We start from the raw sequence: 17653 nt of genomic DNA on the forward strand, positions 1-17653 counted from the left end.
CATTCACTGAGCATTTATTGAGTACCTACTATGTGCCAGGCATATTCCAGGCACTGATGACCCAGCGGTGTACCGACCAGAGAACGTGTACACGGCCAGATGCTGTGTATTCCATTTGCGATCTGCTCAGCAGGAAATTGTAATTTTCCACGTGACTGTCTTTTTTCTTGTTCTTACTTTTTAAACTTTGCGCTGGTCCCCACATGCTTTTTTTTCTTTCTCTACGGTCCTAGACGAGTGTAAGAAAGGTTTTGAGAATCAGGTGCCCATGTCCGCGATCTGGCCGACGCCGGTCAGTCTGCGGATCCGAACATCACCCAGGGGTCTCTGCTTGGGGCTCCTAGAGAAGGGGTGGGCGGAGGAAGATGCCAGGGGCTTGCGAGCGCGGCCAAAACGTCTCGAGACGACCGCCACCTCTAGATCTGCTCGGTACCAACCACCACGGTTCCGGAGGGGCCCGGCCTCCTGGACCTCGCTCCGGGGCCCCCGCCTAAAGGAGGAAGAGGAGGAGACGCCGAGGCCGGATCCTCAACGGGGCTCCGGGAGACGCGGCGCCAGACCCTCGCCTGCGAGCGCTCCCCCTCCCGGCCTCTCTGCACTCCGACTCGGCCCCGCCCCTCCGCCCACACCCCGCCCCCGCCTCCCGGCCCCCGCCGCTCGCCCCTCCCCCAGGCCCCAGGCCCCATCGGCTTGCCCCCGCCCCCTGCTTTTTCCACCCAACGCAGGCCCCGCCCTCATACGCGACCACGCCCATTAATCAATCCCACCCCCGCCTCCGCCTTTTGGCTGCTTTCTAGGCCCCGCCCCCTGCCTGTCCGCACCCCGCTCCGCCTCCCGGCCCCCGCCGCTCGCCCCTCCCCCAGGCCCCAGGCCACATGGGCTCGGCCCCGCCCTCTGCTTCTTCCAGCCCCACGCCCTCCTCTCCATCGCCCCAGGAAGGCCCCGCCCTCCTCCATGACCACGCCCACCACTCATTCCCACCCCGCCCTCCCACTTTGGGCTGCTTTCTGGGCCCCGCCCCCTTCGAGCTCGCCCCGCCCCCTGCCCGCCCGCGCTCCGCCCCTGGCTCCCGGAGGCCCGGGCTAGGACCCGCTCGCCTACTCGTCCTGGGCGTCGTCCCACCCCTGTCTCCCCAAGGCGCTCGGCTCAGTCTCTGTCCCCTACCTCCCAAGGCGCCCCGCTCCGGCGCAGGAACACCCTTACCCCGCGATCCCGCCCCAAGGCCCCGCCCTCTTGACCCCGCCCGGGCCAGGAGACACCCCCGCCCCACCACTGCTGCCCGCTCCCTGGTCCCCGCCTCCCGCGCTCAGCCTCGCGCGCCCCGCGCCCCGCCTAGCACGCCCCGCGCCCCGCCTCGCACGCCCCGCCCCGGAGCGGGGACCACCCTCAGCCCTCCCAGGCGGGGGCCGAGCGCTCCCGGCACTCTCGGCGGTCCCGGCAACTAGCTGCCGCCGCGCGGTGGTTCCCGCGGATCGGCGCGCGGTGCCGGCCTGGGCGAGCTCCCAGACCGCGGGGAGAACCGCAGGAGCCCGCGGGACGCAATGCGAGCCAGGTAGGCAGGCTGCGCGCCCGGGCCGGCCCCTGCGGGCCGCTCCAGCCCCGCGCCCGGCCGCGCTCCCGCGGCGCCTTCTGGGGCTCGGCGGCTTTGCACGCCTCGCGGGTGCCGATCGTTCCCCTCCGCCGCCCGAGTTCGGGTCTCCGGGGGTGCCCGGGCGCGGCTGGCGCCGGACGGCTTCGGGAAGCCGTGCGCGCCCCTCGTGCTCCCCGGGGACTCTGTCACCTCGGCGCAGGCTGGCCTGGCTCTGGGTTCCGGGAGCCGAGCCTCACTTACGGCCCCCGCGTGAGCCCGGCAGATCCCCCTTCCCTGGTCCTAGCGAGGCCGGCCCTGAGAGGTGACCCTCCTCGGCGACTGTTCGCGTCCTCGGGGCGCTCGGCTCGGGGGGCCGTGGGTGCTCCGAGGTCTGGAGGCGCCGGGGCTTTCTCTGGCGCGGGTCCCGGGCGAAGGGAAGGGCGCGCAGTCCGGGGTTAAACTTGGTGACAATGCGTGTTTCAACTTCTTCGGAGACCCCCTCATTTTAGGATGGAAATGAGAACCCCGATTTCTGGCTTCGCCGTCCGGTGACCCACAGCCGCGAGGTGACAGCGGCGGCGGCGGGCGGGCGGGAGGAGAAGACTGGCAGAGACGCACGTTGCTAAGTGGTGTTTCGCGGGAAGCCGGCTCTGCGGTGCGTATTGGTGGTCTGTAGGACCCTAGCCCTGGAGGCCGGCGGCTCCCAGCCCGGGCCGGCCGGGTAGCCGGGGGGACCAGGCCGCTCTGGCCCTTCTCCCGGGGGTGTTGGGCTGCCCCCGGTACCGCCAGGGGGACGGCGGCCGGGCTTCCTGCGTGCGGAGAGGCCGGTGGAGCCTAACCGGTCAATGCGATTCAGAAAGGGAACCCGGGCAGGATGTTATCCGCGCTTTTCTTTCCAAGTTAGTGCAACTAGATCGGTACCGTGTGCTTTATTAGTAGTAAGAAGTTCACACATAACTTTTGTTCGGATCACAGCAACACTGTATTTTCTGGGTGAAAAGCATAGAAATATAAACAGTAAAACAGAAACCATCATTGATCCCACAGTTCCTACCGGCTTCAGTATTTTCCTTCTTTGATATTCATATGCACCCGCTTGCTGATCTAATCGGAAAGTTTAGACGTTGAACCTCTCTTGACTAAATGAAAGCAATCCCTTTGTGAAGCTCTTCCCCTCCCCCCTTCTAAACCTGATTGTCTCTGAGCACCAAAGTTTGGGTGTCTGGACCTGGCTGCCTTCTCAGGCCCCGGGGGTCCCCTTTCCAGTGGGTGGTGTTTTGCATGCCTTCTGCAGGCCCGAGGTGGAGAAAGAAGCCGGCAGTCAGCTAGACCACTGGCTCAGAGGGGATTGGCTGTGGTTTGGGTTCCCTGCCTTGTAAAAATGAAGGTAATGATTCTCAATCTGCTTCTCAGGGCACCATAAAAATTAATGGGTGGTTTGCAAAGCATTTCGACATCCTTGCATGGACAGCGGCTGTACTTTTAGGGGCCAGGAAGCATTTCATTTGTGTCCTTTGCTTTCATCATCAAATAAAACAGTCTACCTGCCACCTGGTCATCCCGACTAGGAAACGGGAGTGTCCAGTGGAGTCTGGAGAAGGTTCCCAGCTCCCTGCTCAGCACTGTCTTTCCAGGCCGAGTCCCTCAGAAAATGGGGGGTGGGGGGTGGGGGTGCTAGGCTTGAAAGGAGACAGAACCCCCTTATCCCTCCCCTATCTGTTTTGTGCACATGGGCAGATGCCCAGAGTGTAAGGGGGCTTTGACATTAAAGCCCCAGGGTTCACAGGCCTGATGCCGAGGCCACGCTGATCTGAGAGGGAACAGTTAGTTCTGGGAGAAGGACTCAGACAGTGAACAACCCTGGCTTCCTAGGCATTTGTTTTACGGCACTCTTGTTTACCAAATGAACAATGACCCGCTCAGATCTGTGGTGCCTGAGAAGCTTCTGTGAGCTTTAATTTTTTTCCTGTTGTCCCAAGACTCTGGCACCATGCTTTAAGGAGCCTTTGAAAGCAATTGGGAGGGACTCGGATCATTTGTTAATTTCGGATACTAAAAGCTGGAGCCGGAGCCATCTGAGGTGCCACACAGGTTGCCTTTTGTTCCCCTGGCAAAGCAGCCGTGACGGAAGCGCCTCTTTCTGTAGCGGGTCTGGAGGGTTCTTGTCATTTGATAGTTTCATTTTTTTTAAATTGTCACTCCCACCAGCACTTTGTTCTGCCCAAGGGCTAGGAACTGAGCACAGTCCAGACACAGGGGGCTTTCCGGAAGGACCCAGAAAGTGGGCTGGACGAGTTACTGATAAGAATCCTTCCAGGCTCCTGGGCTCTTAGTGTTGTGCCCAGAATGGTCTCTGAGTTGGGAGGAAGGGGGAGTCCTGGATTTTCTCCTCTGCTGTTCGCTAACTCAATTTCTAGTCACCCAGCAGCCTGGAATTGTTTCCCTGCAGGCTGCTTCAACAGACTTTTTTCTCATTCTAATAGTACTGGTGTGATAATAAGATATGCTAATAGGAACAACGTTGACACCCCTGGGTCCTGGGAGGCCACTCCCATGTTTAAATCCTGGCTTCCCGGCCGGTTAAGTGTGGGAAGGATGTGTGCGCTTCCTTCTTGCAAGGCAGGAGGCCACCTGGCTTCCCTCAGCTTCTTAGGGGAGCCCTGGGCCCAAACAAGGTTAGAAGCCACTTCACTGGGCCCTGGCTGACCTTACCTCAGCTGAGGGCAAACCACTGTGGCTCCCTGTTTGAGGAACCAGGCTTGTGTGTGCCTTGTGGGCTCGGGGCCAGCCACGTGGGTTTTCTTTAGCTTGGTTATTTTCAAATTCGACACCTGAATTGGGCCACGTTGCAATTTTTCTTCTGAGAATTGGAGTCAGTCCCCTGAGATGTGTTTCCTAAGGTCCTGGAGATGAGCACTGGGACTGCTTTGTCCTGAGGCACCACCTGACAGCCGGGAACTGGGGAGGGTCACTGAGCAGCTAAATAGACTTTACCCTGACCTCAGGGCCAGGAGGGGAGCCCGGGGCAGTCCAGTGTTGACACTCAGCTTTCTGCAAGCTGGATCCTGCCTCCCCGCTGCTTGCACAATAGAAGCCCCACATTCTGCCTTCACCCTCCAGAGAGTGACAGAAAAAATAATTCAGCAAGCCCCTAAACACCCAACTACTTACCAGGGTCTTCCATGGAGCCTGAGCCTGCTTCTCCGTGGGCCCTGCGGGCATTGTGTGTTACTGGACAGCATCTGATGCATTCAGGACCAGAGTCTGGGGGAAGGATGTTGACACAAGAGTGTGTGATGTGATTCTAGGAAGGGTGAAATTCTTTAGAGTTCATCACTGCCTCCCATCCACCAAGTGTACAAAATATCTTCCCAAACCACTGGTAAGCAAATATGGACTTGTAAGTTGAGATTTGGGGTGTTGTAATGAGGATCCCTTGGGCTTCCCAAATGGCACAGTGGTAAAGAATCTGCCTGCCAATGCAGGAGACACGGGTTCGATCCCTGGATGCCAACTCTGGGTCAGGAAGATTCCCCTGGAGGAGGAAACGGCAACCCACTCCCAATATTCTCACCTGGGAGATTGCGTGGACAGAGAAGCCTGGCAAGCTACAGTCCATGGGATCACAAAGAGTCAGACACAGCTGAGCACAAACGGGGATTGCTTGCTAAGGATTTGTGATGGGCCTGATACAGCGTGCAGACTTTAAAATCCTCACAAAAACCGTGAGGGTTTCCCTTTTACAGGACAACCACCAGAACTGAAGTCACTCCTCCAGCCTTATTGTCCAGTAAGTGCTCGAGCTGGGATTTAAACTCGGACCTGCCTGAACCCAGAGCTCTTCATCACATCTCCCCGTGTGCCTAAATAAAAGAAACAAGTCACACCTTTGGGAGCGTGAAGACACAGGAATGGAAATAGCAGAGTGCCTACCTCCTTTACACAGTGATAACAAAAAGGTGGTGAAATCTTCAAAACCTGAGAAATCTTTGCAGCCTAAATGGAAGGCAGTCCGTTTGCACCTTTGTCCCCCAGAGGGCCATGCCCTTGCACCCTATCTACAAGGTAAAGTTTGATGTATTTGGAAGATGGTGATTTTGAAGTTGGGGACAGCTCAGAATCTGCTCTGAAGTTTGTCCTTGTACCATGAAAAGAGGGTATTCTGGGCAGATGAGGTCACTAGAATAAGATTAAGATTATAGGAAGGCTGTTAAGTAAATGTAAGATAAGGTCCACCTTCCACTGTACAATCAAATAAAGGACATACTAATGAGATTATTCTTATCTGCTCCATGAAGCCTCGTCTTCAGGGAACTCTGAGCTGATGCCTGGTAGCCCAGTTCTTCTGAACCAATTGAAAAGAATCCTTTCTGTGAAAGAGTTTTTGTGGTTCCAAATTCTTATTAAATCACCCTCTCCCCTCTCCCGCCCCTTCCCTGTTCTCCCAGCCTGCTTCACTGAGGAAAACGCTGCCCCATTCTCATGAAACAGGGAAGCTTGCTAAGGTCTGCAGGCATAAAAGGAATTTAAATGTTTCTTTGGTCTCTGAGCCTGAAGTGTGCTGGTCAACCTGCTCTCAGGGAAAAAACAAAGAGCCTTGATGAGGGCATCTGCCAACTACCCTGGTGTACATCCTGCCCCCATGGCTGAGTTCAAGCTGCCAGTTGGGTCTGGCAATATTATTATGAAGTATTTGAAGATCTGTGTAGCCAGTAAGAGTGGGCTCCAGCTTGCCTTTCATTGCACTGAGCTCACCAGCTCAGCCCCCTTGTAGAACGGGTGAAAAGGTTGCCTGGCTTCTGCTTGGACCACAGCTGCCCGGGAGCTGTATGTTCTGAAAGGATTTGGATGTCGCTGAGTAGCCTAATTTGGCCAGCAAGAGACGAGTGCTTCAAAACTCAAGGCTCCTACGTGTGTATGCCTGTGTGCTCAGTCATGTCCCTGTGGTCTGTCGCCTACCAGGCTCCTCTGTCCATGGCAGTTCTCCAGGCAAGAATACTGGAATGGGTTGCCATTTCCAGGGGATCTTCCTGACCCAGGGATCAAACCCATATCTCCTCCATTGGCAGGCAGATTCTTTACCTCTAGCGCCACCTGGGAAACTTTAAAAGCTCCCTCGTGGAATCAGCTGGAGAAGGCAATGGCACCCCACTCCAGTACTCTTGCCTGGAAAATCCCATGGACGGAGGAGCCTGGTGGGCTGCAGTCCATGGGGTCGGACACAACTGAGCGCCTTCACTTTCACTTTACACTTTCATGTATTTGAGAAGGAGATGGCAACCCACTCCAGTGTTCTTGCCTGGAGAATCCCAGGGACTGGGGAGCCTGGTGGGCTGCCATCTATGGGGTCGCCCAGAGTCGAAACGACTGAAGTGACTTAGCAGCAGCAGCAGCAGCAGCAGTGGAATCAACACTCTGATGTGTGTCCAGGGTTGAATTCCACCAAGGTAGGGAATTTGTATAAGAAGGAAACTAGGGACTAGGAGTGGTCAACTCTGTTTTTGAAACCAAGGAGTTGAACCATGTGGAGTGACGGAGACAGAGCCGGCATCCACAGGGCCTTCCTAGGATCGTACAAAGGGAGAAGGGAGAAACTCGATGGCTGAGGGTCCTTTAAGAGTCTGAGCTTGGTTGCACATAAGCTGATTACTTTTTCGCTATCATAATTAGCAGTCAAATTATTTAAAATGTAAGTGCTTCCTTGAGAGGCAGCAAGCGCGTGGGAAGGAGATGGGCTGAGCCAGGCTTGTGAGCAGCTTGGGACCAGGAAGAGGCCACCAGGCCTGGGATGTAGGCTCAAGGAGGCATCTGTCTCATGTGATACACACGCAGGGTCAGGGAGCGGCTGTGTGAGAGGGGCTGGCTGGGGGCTCACTTCCTTAGAGTCAAACCATCACCCCGGAAGAGGTCACTGCAGACTTAAGTGAGGAACAGGCCTGGGAACACCCTTCTCAGTCACTCCATGATGACAAGGCACCCAGGAGGAGGTTGGGATGTGGAGGAAGGGGTCTGGGAGCCCAATACAAACAGGACAATTCTGGGTCATGAATGATCAGAGAAGTCACACCTGGAAGACCAGGGGCCCCTGGGTGTGGTTTGTTAGGACTGTGTGATTGTGCTCCTGGGGAAGCTTCTAGAAAACCAAGGACGAGACACATAGCCCACTGACACTGAGTGTTAGTGTCATTTGAGGATGTCAAGGCAGGAAGGACCCGGAATTATGTCAGAGGGGCTGGGATGCTAGGGCTGTGGAGGCCTGGTGGGGGGCTGAAGGGAGGGGGCGTAGGATCAGCACAGAGTGATGGAGGTCCAGTGAGGGGGTGAGTGGCCCCGGGGACTGTGAGGGAAAGAGGTGGGTGTGAGAGGTTGTCATGGGGACCAACTCTTTAAAAGACTCCCCCTCACCCCCTCCTCCATGCTTTTTCATGTTGTACATCTGCAGCTTGTTTTTACCAGCCTTTTCTGGGGTGAGGGGGGTGGTCCTCATTTGTCCCCAAGACCCAGCTCCCCGAGTCTCCTCAGGGAAGCCTTTCCTGACTGCTGAGGTCAGGAGCTGACCGCTGCTTCCTTGCTGTCATGCCCCTGGGCGGGGCTCTGCTGGGCAAGGGGCTGCATTTTCCTTTTCTTCGCATGCTTGCTGTACAGACAGCGCATCCTGTGAACCAGGAGGGAGCAGGGTGGAGAGCAGGGCAGTGACTGCCCTGTAACCATGAAGCAGTGATGCTGATGGTCTCTTCTTATCTTCACAGCTAAAAATTATGCCAGAGGAGGAAAGCAATTTCTATGAATAATAACCAACTGACTTGAAATGCTGCCCAGCAGTCCCCTCGCAGCTCTGCCCTTTGCCGTCTCACTTACCCCAACTTCCTGCCTTTGTTTACCTGTTCGAGCTATCACCCTTTCGGAAAGGATTTTAATTTTTATAACTTTAGGATACAGGAAGGTACAGCTCTTCCTTGACTTCAGATGAGGTTATGTACTCATAAATCCATTGTATGCTGAACATATTGAAAATGCATTTAATACATCTAAGCTCCCCAGCATCGTAGCTTAACCTTCCCTAACTTCAGCGTTCTCTGAACACTGTTAGCCCACAGTTGGGCAGAGTCATCAAACACAAAGCCTCTTGGGTAATGAAGTGTTGAATAGTTCACATAATTGATTGAATATTGTACTGAACAAAAGACAGAATGATTGTCTGGGCGCAGAATAGTTTTGTGTCTGTTCTTGGCCCCAGCAGTCACTCTGCCCTGCCCAGCATCACAGAAGAGTGTGAGACCCACATACGCTAGTCTCAGGAAAGAGCAGAATTGAAAATCTGAAGTCCTGTTTCTACTGAGTGCATGTTGCTTTCCCATGGTAAAGTGAAGAGATGTAAGGAGAGTCTGGCAGAGTCAAGAGATGAGAGTCAGGTGCGCATGCCTTAGTCACTGAGTCACATCAGACTCTTTGGGATCATAAACTGTAGCCTGCCAGGCTCCTTTATCCATGGGATTTCCCGGCGAGAATACTGGAGGGGGTTGCCATTCCCTTCTCCAGGGGATCTTCCCGACACAGGGATCCACTCCCGTCTCCTGCACTGGTAGGCAGATTCGTTACCACTGAGTCAGCTTGTTGTTCAGTCACTAAGTCGTGTCTGACTCTTTGCGACCCCATGGACTGCAGCCTGCCAGGCTGCCCTGTCCTTCACTGTCTCCTGGAGTTTGCTTACACTTATGTCCACTGAGTCGGCAATAACATCCAATAAGTCAGGGACCATCTGTAAATGGAATATGCGAAAAATGCAGCTTCATTTAAACATTTGAAAATTACCCTAAGAATCGTCGTTCTGACAAGTGGTGTCAGATGTTTGTTGTGTGTCCCTTAGAGAAGTGGAAAATAAGGCCTCGTGTTTGAATTTAACTGGGGGTGCTGGCTGGAGTCGCTGTTCTGCATATAATAATTCATGGCAAGCTCTGGGCCAGGCCTGTGAGCCAGGGCCTCTCACCGCAGCAGGTGGTGGTGGCAACGGCAGTAGAAACAGTCAGCTGCTACGGTCTGCTCGCACTTTCCCTCCCTGTCATCCTGGCCCAAATACCGTCTGGCAGAAGTCGTGGTTTTTTTCGCCCTTGTGGCTTCAGAAGTCAGTGTTTATGACATCTTAAGGAGGGAAACTTTATTCTGGTTTTGTGCTGGTCCACAGCCATTAGGATATTTCACCTTTCTGTCCTGGATTAGGAGACCAAAGTTTCAAATTTTGGTCACATGTTTCTTTTCAGTCAGGCAAATATGAAACAGTCTGATTTGCACAACTGAAAGTCATCAGAGGAGATTCAAAAATTAAGTGACTGACCATCCATCATGTTCTTCTAAACACTGTTTTTTGTACCTGAGGCCACTGTCAGGGCAAACTGGAAAGTGACAAGTTCCTTTTCTCAGGTGTGTCTCCAGTGGCCTTTGTTGAGATCTGTTTTATTTTGGGTGATGTCATGGGCTTCCAAATCCCATACACCTGTCTGTGTTTGCATCTTTGACTTCTGTTTGCTTCTGGCTTTGACCTTGGACAAATTTTTTGACTTCTTTGAAGCTGAGCTTTCTTACCTGTAAAGTGGTGTTGGTGGGACTGAACTTCCCTGGGTGGGAGATTTTCATGTGGAGAAATGGACCTTACTGCATCACCCTCTCTTGTGCTTTGAGCCCCGTACCTGTCCTGCGGAGGTTTTCGTGATTGTGGCCTTTGGGGCCTTGTGCACACTTGAAGATTTTAAAAAAAATGTTAAGTAGAGATTTTGTGTGATGCCTCACCATCTGAATTAAACAGGAGTGCAGGGGTTTGATATTATTTAGGTATTCAGTCTGATCTTTAAAGATGTAAGTGTTTCCATTAAAGATGATGGTAAGTGGCTAAGGATTAGAATTGCCAGTTTTTGCTCTGTCTCTGAAATTCCTGGTGCAGGAAGAGAGGTGAGGGGTGGGGTCGGTAAGTTTCACTCCAGTCTGAGACCTGGGGTGGAGAATGGTCCTGGCTTGTAGACTGGGGGCCCCAGCAACCAGTGGCTGCTCTGTGCCTCTTGCAAGAAGGCCTGACATGTCCAGGGAGGGAGGTGAAGCATCTAGTGTTCAACAGACATCTTTTCTAGATATATGAATTGTTTTGGGAAGAGTCTTTTGTGATTTTTCATTCTTAAAAAAACCGTGTCCGCTTAAGTTATTTTTTTCCCTTCCTCAAGTAATTATGTGTTCATTTTAGAAACGTGTGTGTGTGTGTGGTAGTCACTCGATTGTGTCGAACTCTTTTTGACTCCATACACTATACTTCAGCAGGCTCCTCTGACCATGGGATTTCCCAGGTAAGAATTCTGGAGTGAGTTGCCATTCTGTTTTCCAAGGGGATCTTGCCAACCCAGAGGTCAAACCTGGGTCAGGCAGATTCTTTACCATCTGAGCCATCATGGAGCCCCTTTAGAAACATTAGAAAATGCAAGAGAAGAAAAAAGTTCACAGTGGAATTCTGCCACTCAGGGTAACTGCTCTGGTCATTTTTGTGTCTTTCAGATAATTTCACATGTAAATCTCGATCCTTCCAAAAGGAACAAGATGGTGGAGTGGGAACTTGGTTTTCTGTTCACTAGATGCCTGATGCATAGTTATCCTTCAGTCAGTCCTTCCCTGTTGAATGAATACTACGCTTTTTACCAAAAAATTGTTGATATACCTTCAGATCAATAAGTACGGATTTCTATCCTCAGTTTTACTGTTGATCTCTTAGGGGATGCACCCCCTTAACAAGTTCTTGTTCATAGACAGTTTCCAGTGACTTTGAAATCATAAACAGTACTGCAGTGAACATCTTTCAACACATGTTAAGTTTTTTCTTCCAATGATTTTCTTTTCTTTTATTCTTAACTTCTACAAAGAACTTCTAACTTTATTATTGATCGGGTGAATGTATAATTGGAAGAGGAAACGGCAACCCACTCCAGTATTCTTGCCTGGAGAATCCCATGGACAGATGAGCCTGGTGGGCTACAGTTTATGGCGTCACAGAGTCAGACACAACTTAGCGACTTAGCACATATACATGAGGAACTATAACAACACAGCCCTCAGCAGACTTGGAGATCTTTTTGACATGAATCCCTTGTGTGGTCAAATGTTACAGTGGAAGCCCACTGGTCACTTACAACCCTCCTGTATTTATAAAGTGCACTCCTCCTAAATGCTTTCACATACTGTCTGCCTTTGCTCTCAGAAATATTTATTCATTTTCAGTCAAAAATACTGAGGCTATTACTCACCCATCCGTGTATTAAATCAGCATTTATTGAGCATTTACTTGTGCTTACAGCAAAAATAAGAGAGAAAACAGACACAGGAAGCAAAGGAAAAGCACAGATATTTACAAAAAAGAATTGGCAGTGTTAAAAAAATGATTCTTCAGTGATCACAGACACTGAGCTTCCGGGGCTAGTGAGCCGGCCTCTGGGGCTGCAGAGCTGGCCTTACAAGCAGGTGCCCCTGGGGGGCTCTGACCTCAGTGGATTCTCTGTGCTTGGTTTCCAGTTCTTGTTTCCAGAACCTGATTTAGTTACTGCCCTGACAGGCACAAGTTAACTAGACTCACAGCGACTGATGTATAAACCCAGTGCTGCTTTCTCCGTCAATCAGGGGAGACGTGATTACTGAAAAGATGACGTGTCTCAGCTTATGGGGCTGGTTCTTCTGCAGGCTGGTCCCGAGGGCATCTGGATGACGGCTGCGGCTCTGTCCAGAACAGAATAGAAACAAGACCGGTGTGCGGATGTGGACGCTCTCTCACCCCCTCCTAGCTAGATATCCGAGAATGATTAGGCAAGCTTCCCTCACCCCCCTCACACCCTGGCGTGGCTCAGATGGTAAAGAATCTACCTGCAATGCAAGAGACCTGGGTTTGGTCCCTGGGTCAGGAAGATCCCCTGGAGGAGGGCATGGCAACCCACTCCAGTATTCTTGCCTGGAGAATCCCATGGACAGAGATTGGTGGGCTACAGTTTATGGGGTCACAAAGAGTCAGACACAACTTAGCTACTGAGCACACACAAATACATAATCAGTGCTCAGAAAAGCATGTCCAAGGGGAGTGACATCCAGGAGAGTTTCTCTATCTGTTGAGTGAAACTTGGTGAACTTTGAGATCAGTCTCAGCCTCTCTGGCATTCCTTTGCAGGGAATTGATTTCTTATTATTTTTTTTAATTAATGTAATTATTTATTTGGCTACACCAGGTCTTAGTTGCAGTACTCAGGATCTTGAGTTTCAGCATGTGGGACCCAGTTCCCTGACCAGGAATTGAACCCAGGTCCTCTGCATCGGGAGCCCAGATGCTTAGCCACTGGAGCACCGGGGAATTCCTGGGGAATTGATTTCTGACCGTCCGGGTGCTAATGTGCTCTACCTTGTGAGTTTTGGCAGGCAGGGGCTGGAAGTGCTTTTCACGGTTTTAGGGAATGTACACACGTGCCAGTTTCAAAAACAGGACCATATGGGGACGTCGTGTGTCCTGAAGCCTGGGAAATGTTTCTGTTGGACATCTTCGGGGCCCTCTCCCTGCTGGAAAGGGAAGCTGCTGATGTCCATGCATGCGGCTTCAGGAACTGCCACTTGGAGCTCCCTAGGCTCCTGTCGCTATGGGCGTCAAGAGTGATCCCTGGGGTTGTCTGTGTCCCTTGGGGAGCTGTGACCTGACAGGCTGCACTTTGATCTAGCCCACGGTGATGGCGCAGACTTGATTTCTGAGACCTGTGGGTTCCTTAAGGGCAGAAAGCACTTAATACCTTCCACTGATGGTAAGGCCATCATTTTGATTTCTAGCTGCGGTCTGGCATCACAGGACTGCTTCCTTCTGGCAGGAGGGGGAAGCTGAGTTATGGGCGGAATATTGGTTGGCCCATGTCCTGAGCGTGGTTTGCGGGGGACCTGGCCGCCTCCTCTGTCTTGGCACCGGGGTTCCCTTGAGTCATCGTCCACTCAGCGTAAGATGAGGCGGCACTTTTCAGGCTGCCCGGGAGGCAGGAGGACCGCTCTTTCGTACTGGTTATTTGTCCTGGCTGCCAGGCCCACCTCATGGAGTTTGAGGGGGTGGGGAGCCCCTAGATCGGGCTTGAGAGCCAGGCCCTCTTGTAACTCTCTGTCCTGGTGCCTTCCCCTACTCGTTAGCTCGTGTTTCACTTGGACTCATGCATTTCCTCCCTCACTGTGAGCCAGATTGGTGGGGGGGTGGGGTTGGAGGGATGGAAAATCCACCAGGGACAGCTTCTGTGCTGGGAATCGGCCTCTAGTGTCCCAGGAGACAAGGTCAGGGCTCCCCAGGGGTGCTGGAGGTCAGGACTGGCTCCCCAGAGAAGCCCTGCTAAGTGGGGGTCCCGAAGGAATTGAGTGGGAGCCCATGGGGGGGACTTAGGCATGGCGGGCGGTTGAGTGAATGCCTGGAACTAATAGAGGTGCTAGTTTTCTGGGAGCACGTGGAGGGGATGGAAACTCAGGTGGCAGGCGTCTGGAAGGGTGGGCCCTTCTGGTCGTCAGTCAGCGTTGAACTTTTATCTCAGGCCACCAGAAGGATGATGACAAGGAACCTGACTCGCAAGGGGTCCAGAAGTTGAGCAGATGACCATGCCTCCCTGCTCACATCCGTGATCCCCTGCAGCTACCTTGGGGTCCCCTCCTGTCTCCCCACTCTGCAACCCATGTGGGGAGCCACGCCCTTCTGACCTACTGTGAGAGTATCGTAGAATCATCCAAATGTTTAAACGACCACCCTGGACAGTTTTAAGAGTGACCTTCATTACCCAAATGACATTTAGCAACTGGGCCAGCTGTCGGATTATCGTGTCATAGCATCTCGTATTCCAGAAAGGAGAAGGTGTGGATCAAGATGCAGAGGCTTCTTGGATAAAACGATGTGGGAGGGACCCGGTGAGACAGAGTGCCTTGCCCTGGTCAGTGGAGTCCCTGGCCGTTTCTGAGCATGGCTGTCCCCCTCAACCCCGCGCTCAGGGGCGCAGGCAGGGTGAGTCCTGATTTTCCTTGTCAGGTTCTCACCAGGCCTGGCAGTCATTCCCCTCCCATGGCCCCCTTCTCTGCCCCTTCTTCTACGATATGGCTACCTTGAGTTGGTAGCCACAAAGCTGCAGCTTTGCTGGCCTTCCAGAAGATTTCTGTGTTTAACCCACATTCACCTGGCTAATCCTGTGTCTACTTCTGGGGAAAAACTTCAGTCCCACCTTCTGCGCCCGTCAGACAACCCACTGTTCATCACACTCTCGGAGTAAAGCCGTTCCTTTATCAAGGTTAAAAGGGACAGCACTAAAAGCTGGACAATGATGTCATAAATACTGCTTTTTTTTTGTCATTAGTGAAATTGTCAAGAAATTGGCCGCTTGCTAAATGGAGGGTCTGATGATTATTCTGGGAAGAAGCAGGGCTATTTTGATGAGCAGGAACATGTAGAGCACAGGGTGACTCCCATGGGGACTGGGTGTTGGAAGGCTGTGAGTAACAGGTGTGCAAGACATTCAGGACAGTGTCGATTTACGGCTTAGCAGACCACTGTAAATTAGGCATTATGGGAAAATCTTGAGCGAGTGTGACTTTGAATATGTCAGGTTGCTTGCGGTTGTCCTTTGCCTTCAGGTTTTACTGCTGGGAATTGCAAATAGACAGCTCCGTAGAGCTTGCACACCAGGCTAGCGGGAGTGTACAGAAGTGGTTTTGGTGTGAAAACTGTTGGGCTGGTCTGGAGTGGTCATCTCCCCATTCACCTAAAACCCCCTCTGTTGTCCTTAACAAAAAAAGTAAACTGTAAATTTAACATGTTTGGGGGAGAAAGAGGAGAAAAGGTAGCTAATATTTGTCAAACAGATACAGGCATTCAGTATAACAGGTGCTCTCCCTTTTAATATATAAGATCCTTCTAAAAGCCAGCGGATTTCTCTGGTGGCTCAGATGGTAAAGCGTCTGTCCGCAATGCGGGAGATCTGGGTTCAATCCCTCAGTTGGGAAGATCCCCTGGAAAAGGAAATGGCAACCCACTCCAGTACTCTTGCCTGGAAAATTCCATGGATAGAGAGATCTGGCTGGCTACAGTCCATGGGGTCGCAAAGAGTCGGACACGACGGAGCGACTTCACTTCTTCTAAAAGCCAGCAGGGTAGGTGGCTTTGTTCACATCTTCCAATGATGAAACCAGAGCCAAAAAGGGTAATTATTGTGTCCCTGGACCCAGGGAGTATCCAAAAACCCCAGGGAGTAAGCTGTTATATGTGGTCCTTATGCCTGGATATTAAGCGAGAGGGTTATTTACCCAAAGCATGAATGCCAGGCTCCGCGTGCAGCTGTTCAGTTGTGGAAAGTACAGTGTTAGAGTGGAAGGATCAAGTGCATTGAGGATGACCCCAAACCAGACATGGCCCTGGAGGACATTCATTCACCAGCACCTGTCAGATCAGAGCCGCGCTAGCGTTCTCACCTGGGCCCCACGTGGCACGCCCCTCGCTTCCCACCCGCTTGAACTCGCCTTAGACCCCGGCGTTGTGTTTTAATGTAATAGCGACTCCTTCCCCACATCCTGCATTTGAGGATGCCTGTGCCTTGACCCCCTCTTAGCTTCCTTTGAATTACAAGAATACTCAGAAACTTCAGAAATAAGTTATTTTCGTTGATGGCAAGTAGTGCTGGAAATCCCATGGACAGAGGAGCCCTGGCGTGCTGCAGTCCCTGGGGTCGCAGAGTCTGACACGACTTAGCAACTGAATCCAAGAATCTGATTAGCCCTTATATGTTCAGCTAAGAACTATTGCAGTGTGAGAAGCTCTCACTTACAGGCTTGGTGCCCCCGGTTTTCCTGCCTGCCACCCACAGAGGAGCCCCACCAGACTTCCCTCCCTCAGGTGAGGGCACCACCTGGTCCCCTGTGACCCATCCGAGCACAGCTGATGGAAGGGAAGGTGGGCTGCGGTCCACCAGGAGGTCTGCGGCTCTGGTTATCTTGGTGATGACTGATGGAACGTCCCGGGTCTTGCCTTTTTCAGTGCTTGATCTCAAGAGGGAATTTTTGAAAGTAGCAACATCTGTAGTACCATTGGTGGTGGTGGGGTTACAGTTGTATTTCTGGGATGGGATATCCCAAGGAGCCACCCGAGTGCCTGGAGCAAGGTGGACCCCAATGCCATCCTTGTTGTTTTTTTCTAAGGCATCTCTTCTAATTTTAATTTTAATACTCTTTAACCCAAGAGCTCTTTTCTTAAGTATTTAATTTTTTTCCTTGTCTCTTTCCTCCTCTTCCTTCCTCTTACTTCTACTCAACTGGAGTCAGCGATGCCCTGTGCAGCTTTCTTCTATAGAGGGTTTTGGGATTTCCAGGTTGCTTCTCATGTTTGCGAACGTTCCTTGGATACTCAAGCGGCAGTTGCATTTTCTCCAGGACATGCAGGCAAATGTGGATCAATTAAATTACGTTCATTGATTACATCACGTTTCACATGGTGACCAGAACGTGCTCTGTTCGCTGTGCTGTCAGATTCAAGGGTTGGGCTCCCGTTTCCCCACGGGACTGTGGTTTTGTCGTGTTCCCTGGATCAACTCTAACAGCTTCTCTGTATACAAGAGCTGTTCTGGCAGCTGATTGGATCTTTGGATCAATCAGAAAATCCTCTCCCATGTGTATTCAGCGTTTGTGGCCTGAGTTGTACCTTTCTCATCGTGCTTTACTGTCTTCCCTCCTGGGTCATTTTCAGATGTGTGTCACGTGGAGTCTAAGCTTTTCTCTCCCTCGGTCAGTGCTCCTTCCTGGATGTCTTATGTTGGTAACAATCATACGCTTGGTTCCATCACTGCCTCTCCCATGAAGGGTTTGCTCCTTCTATCCGCCCTTTGAGCGTGGTTTGGAAGTTAAACGACCCGAGACCGTGGCTCTAGTTACCGTCATTGAAAAGGAGGACATTTTGACGGAAAGTTCATGGTGCTTGTTGAGAGCCGTATCAGGACTCAGGCGCTCTGCTGCTCCCCGGGCAGAGCGAGTGTTTCAGCCTGGATTCCTCCCTGGGTTCCCTCTTCCCAGGGTCCCGGGGTG

General features: G+C 52.3%; 1 protein-coding gene across 3 annotated transcripts in view; it reads left to right on the plus strand.

Moving 5' to 3' along the window:
- The first annotated feature begins 1365 nt into the window (after positions 1-1365).
- Positions 1366-17653, plus strand: part of SH3BP4 (SH3 domain binding protein 4) — a 99948-nt gene continuing 83660 nt past the window's right edge. For 2 of the 3 annotated variants that reach the window (XM_025289196.3, XM_025289198.3), the window contains exon 1: positions 1366-1552. The gene's annotated coding sequence lies outside the window, so the exon portion shown is untranslated. Of the gene's footprint in view, positions 1553-2079; positions 2226-17653 lie in introns of all 3 variants that reach the window. The other variant, XM_025289197.3, reaches the window with a different exon arrangement.

The sequence above is a fragment of the Bubalus bubalis genome, chromosome 6 (genome assembly GCF_019923935.1).
Source record: "Bubalus bubalis isolate 160015118507 breed Murrah chromosome 6, NDDB_SH_1, whole genome shotgun sequence".
Lineage (NCBI taxonomy): Eukaryota > Metazoa > Chordata > Mammalia > Artiodactyla > Bovidae > Bubalus > Bubalus bubalis.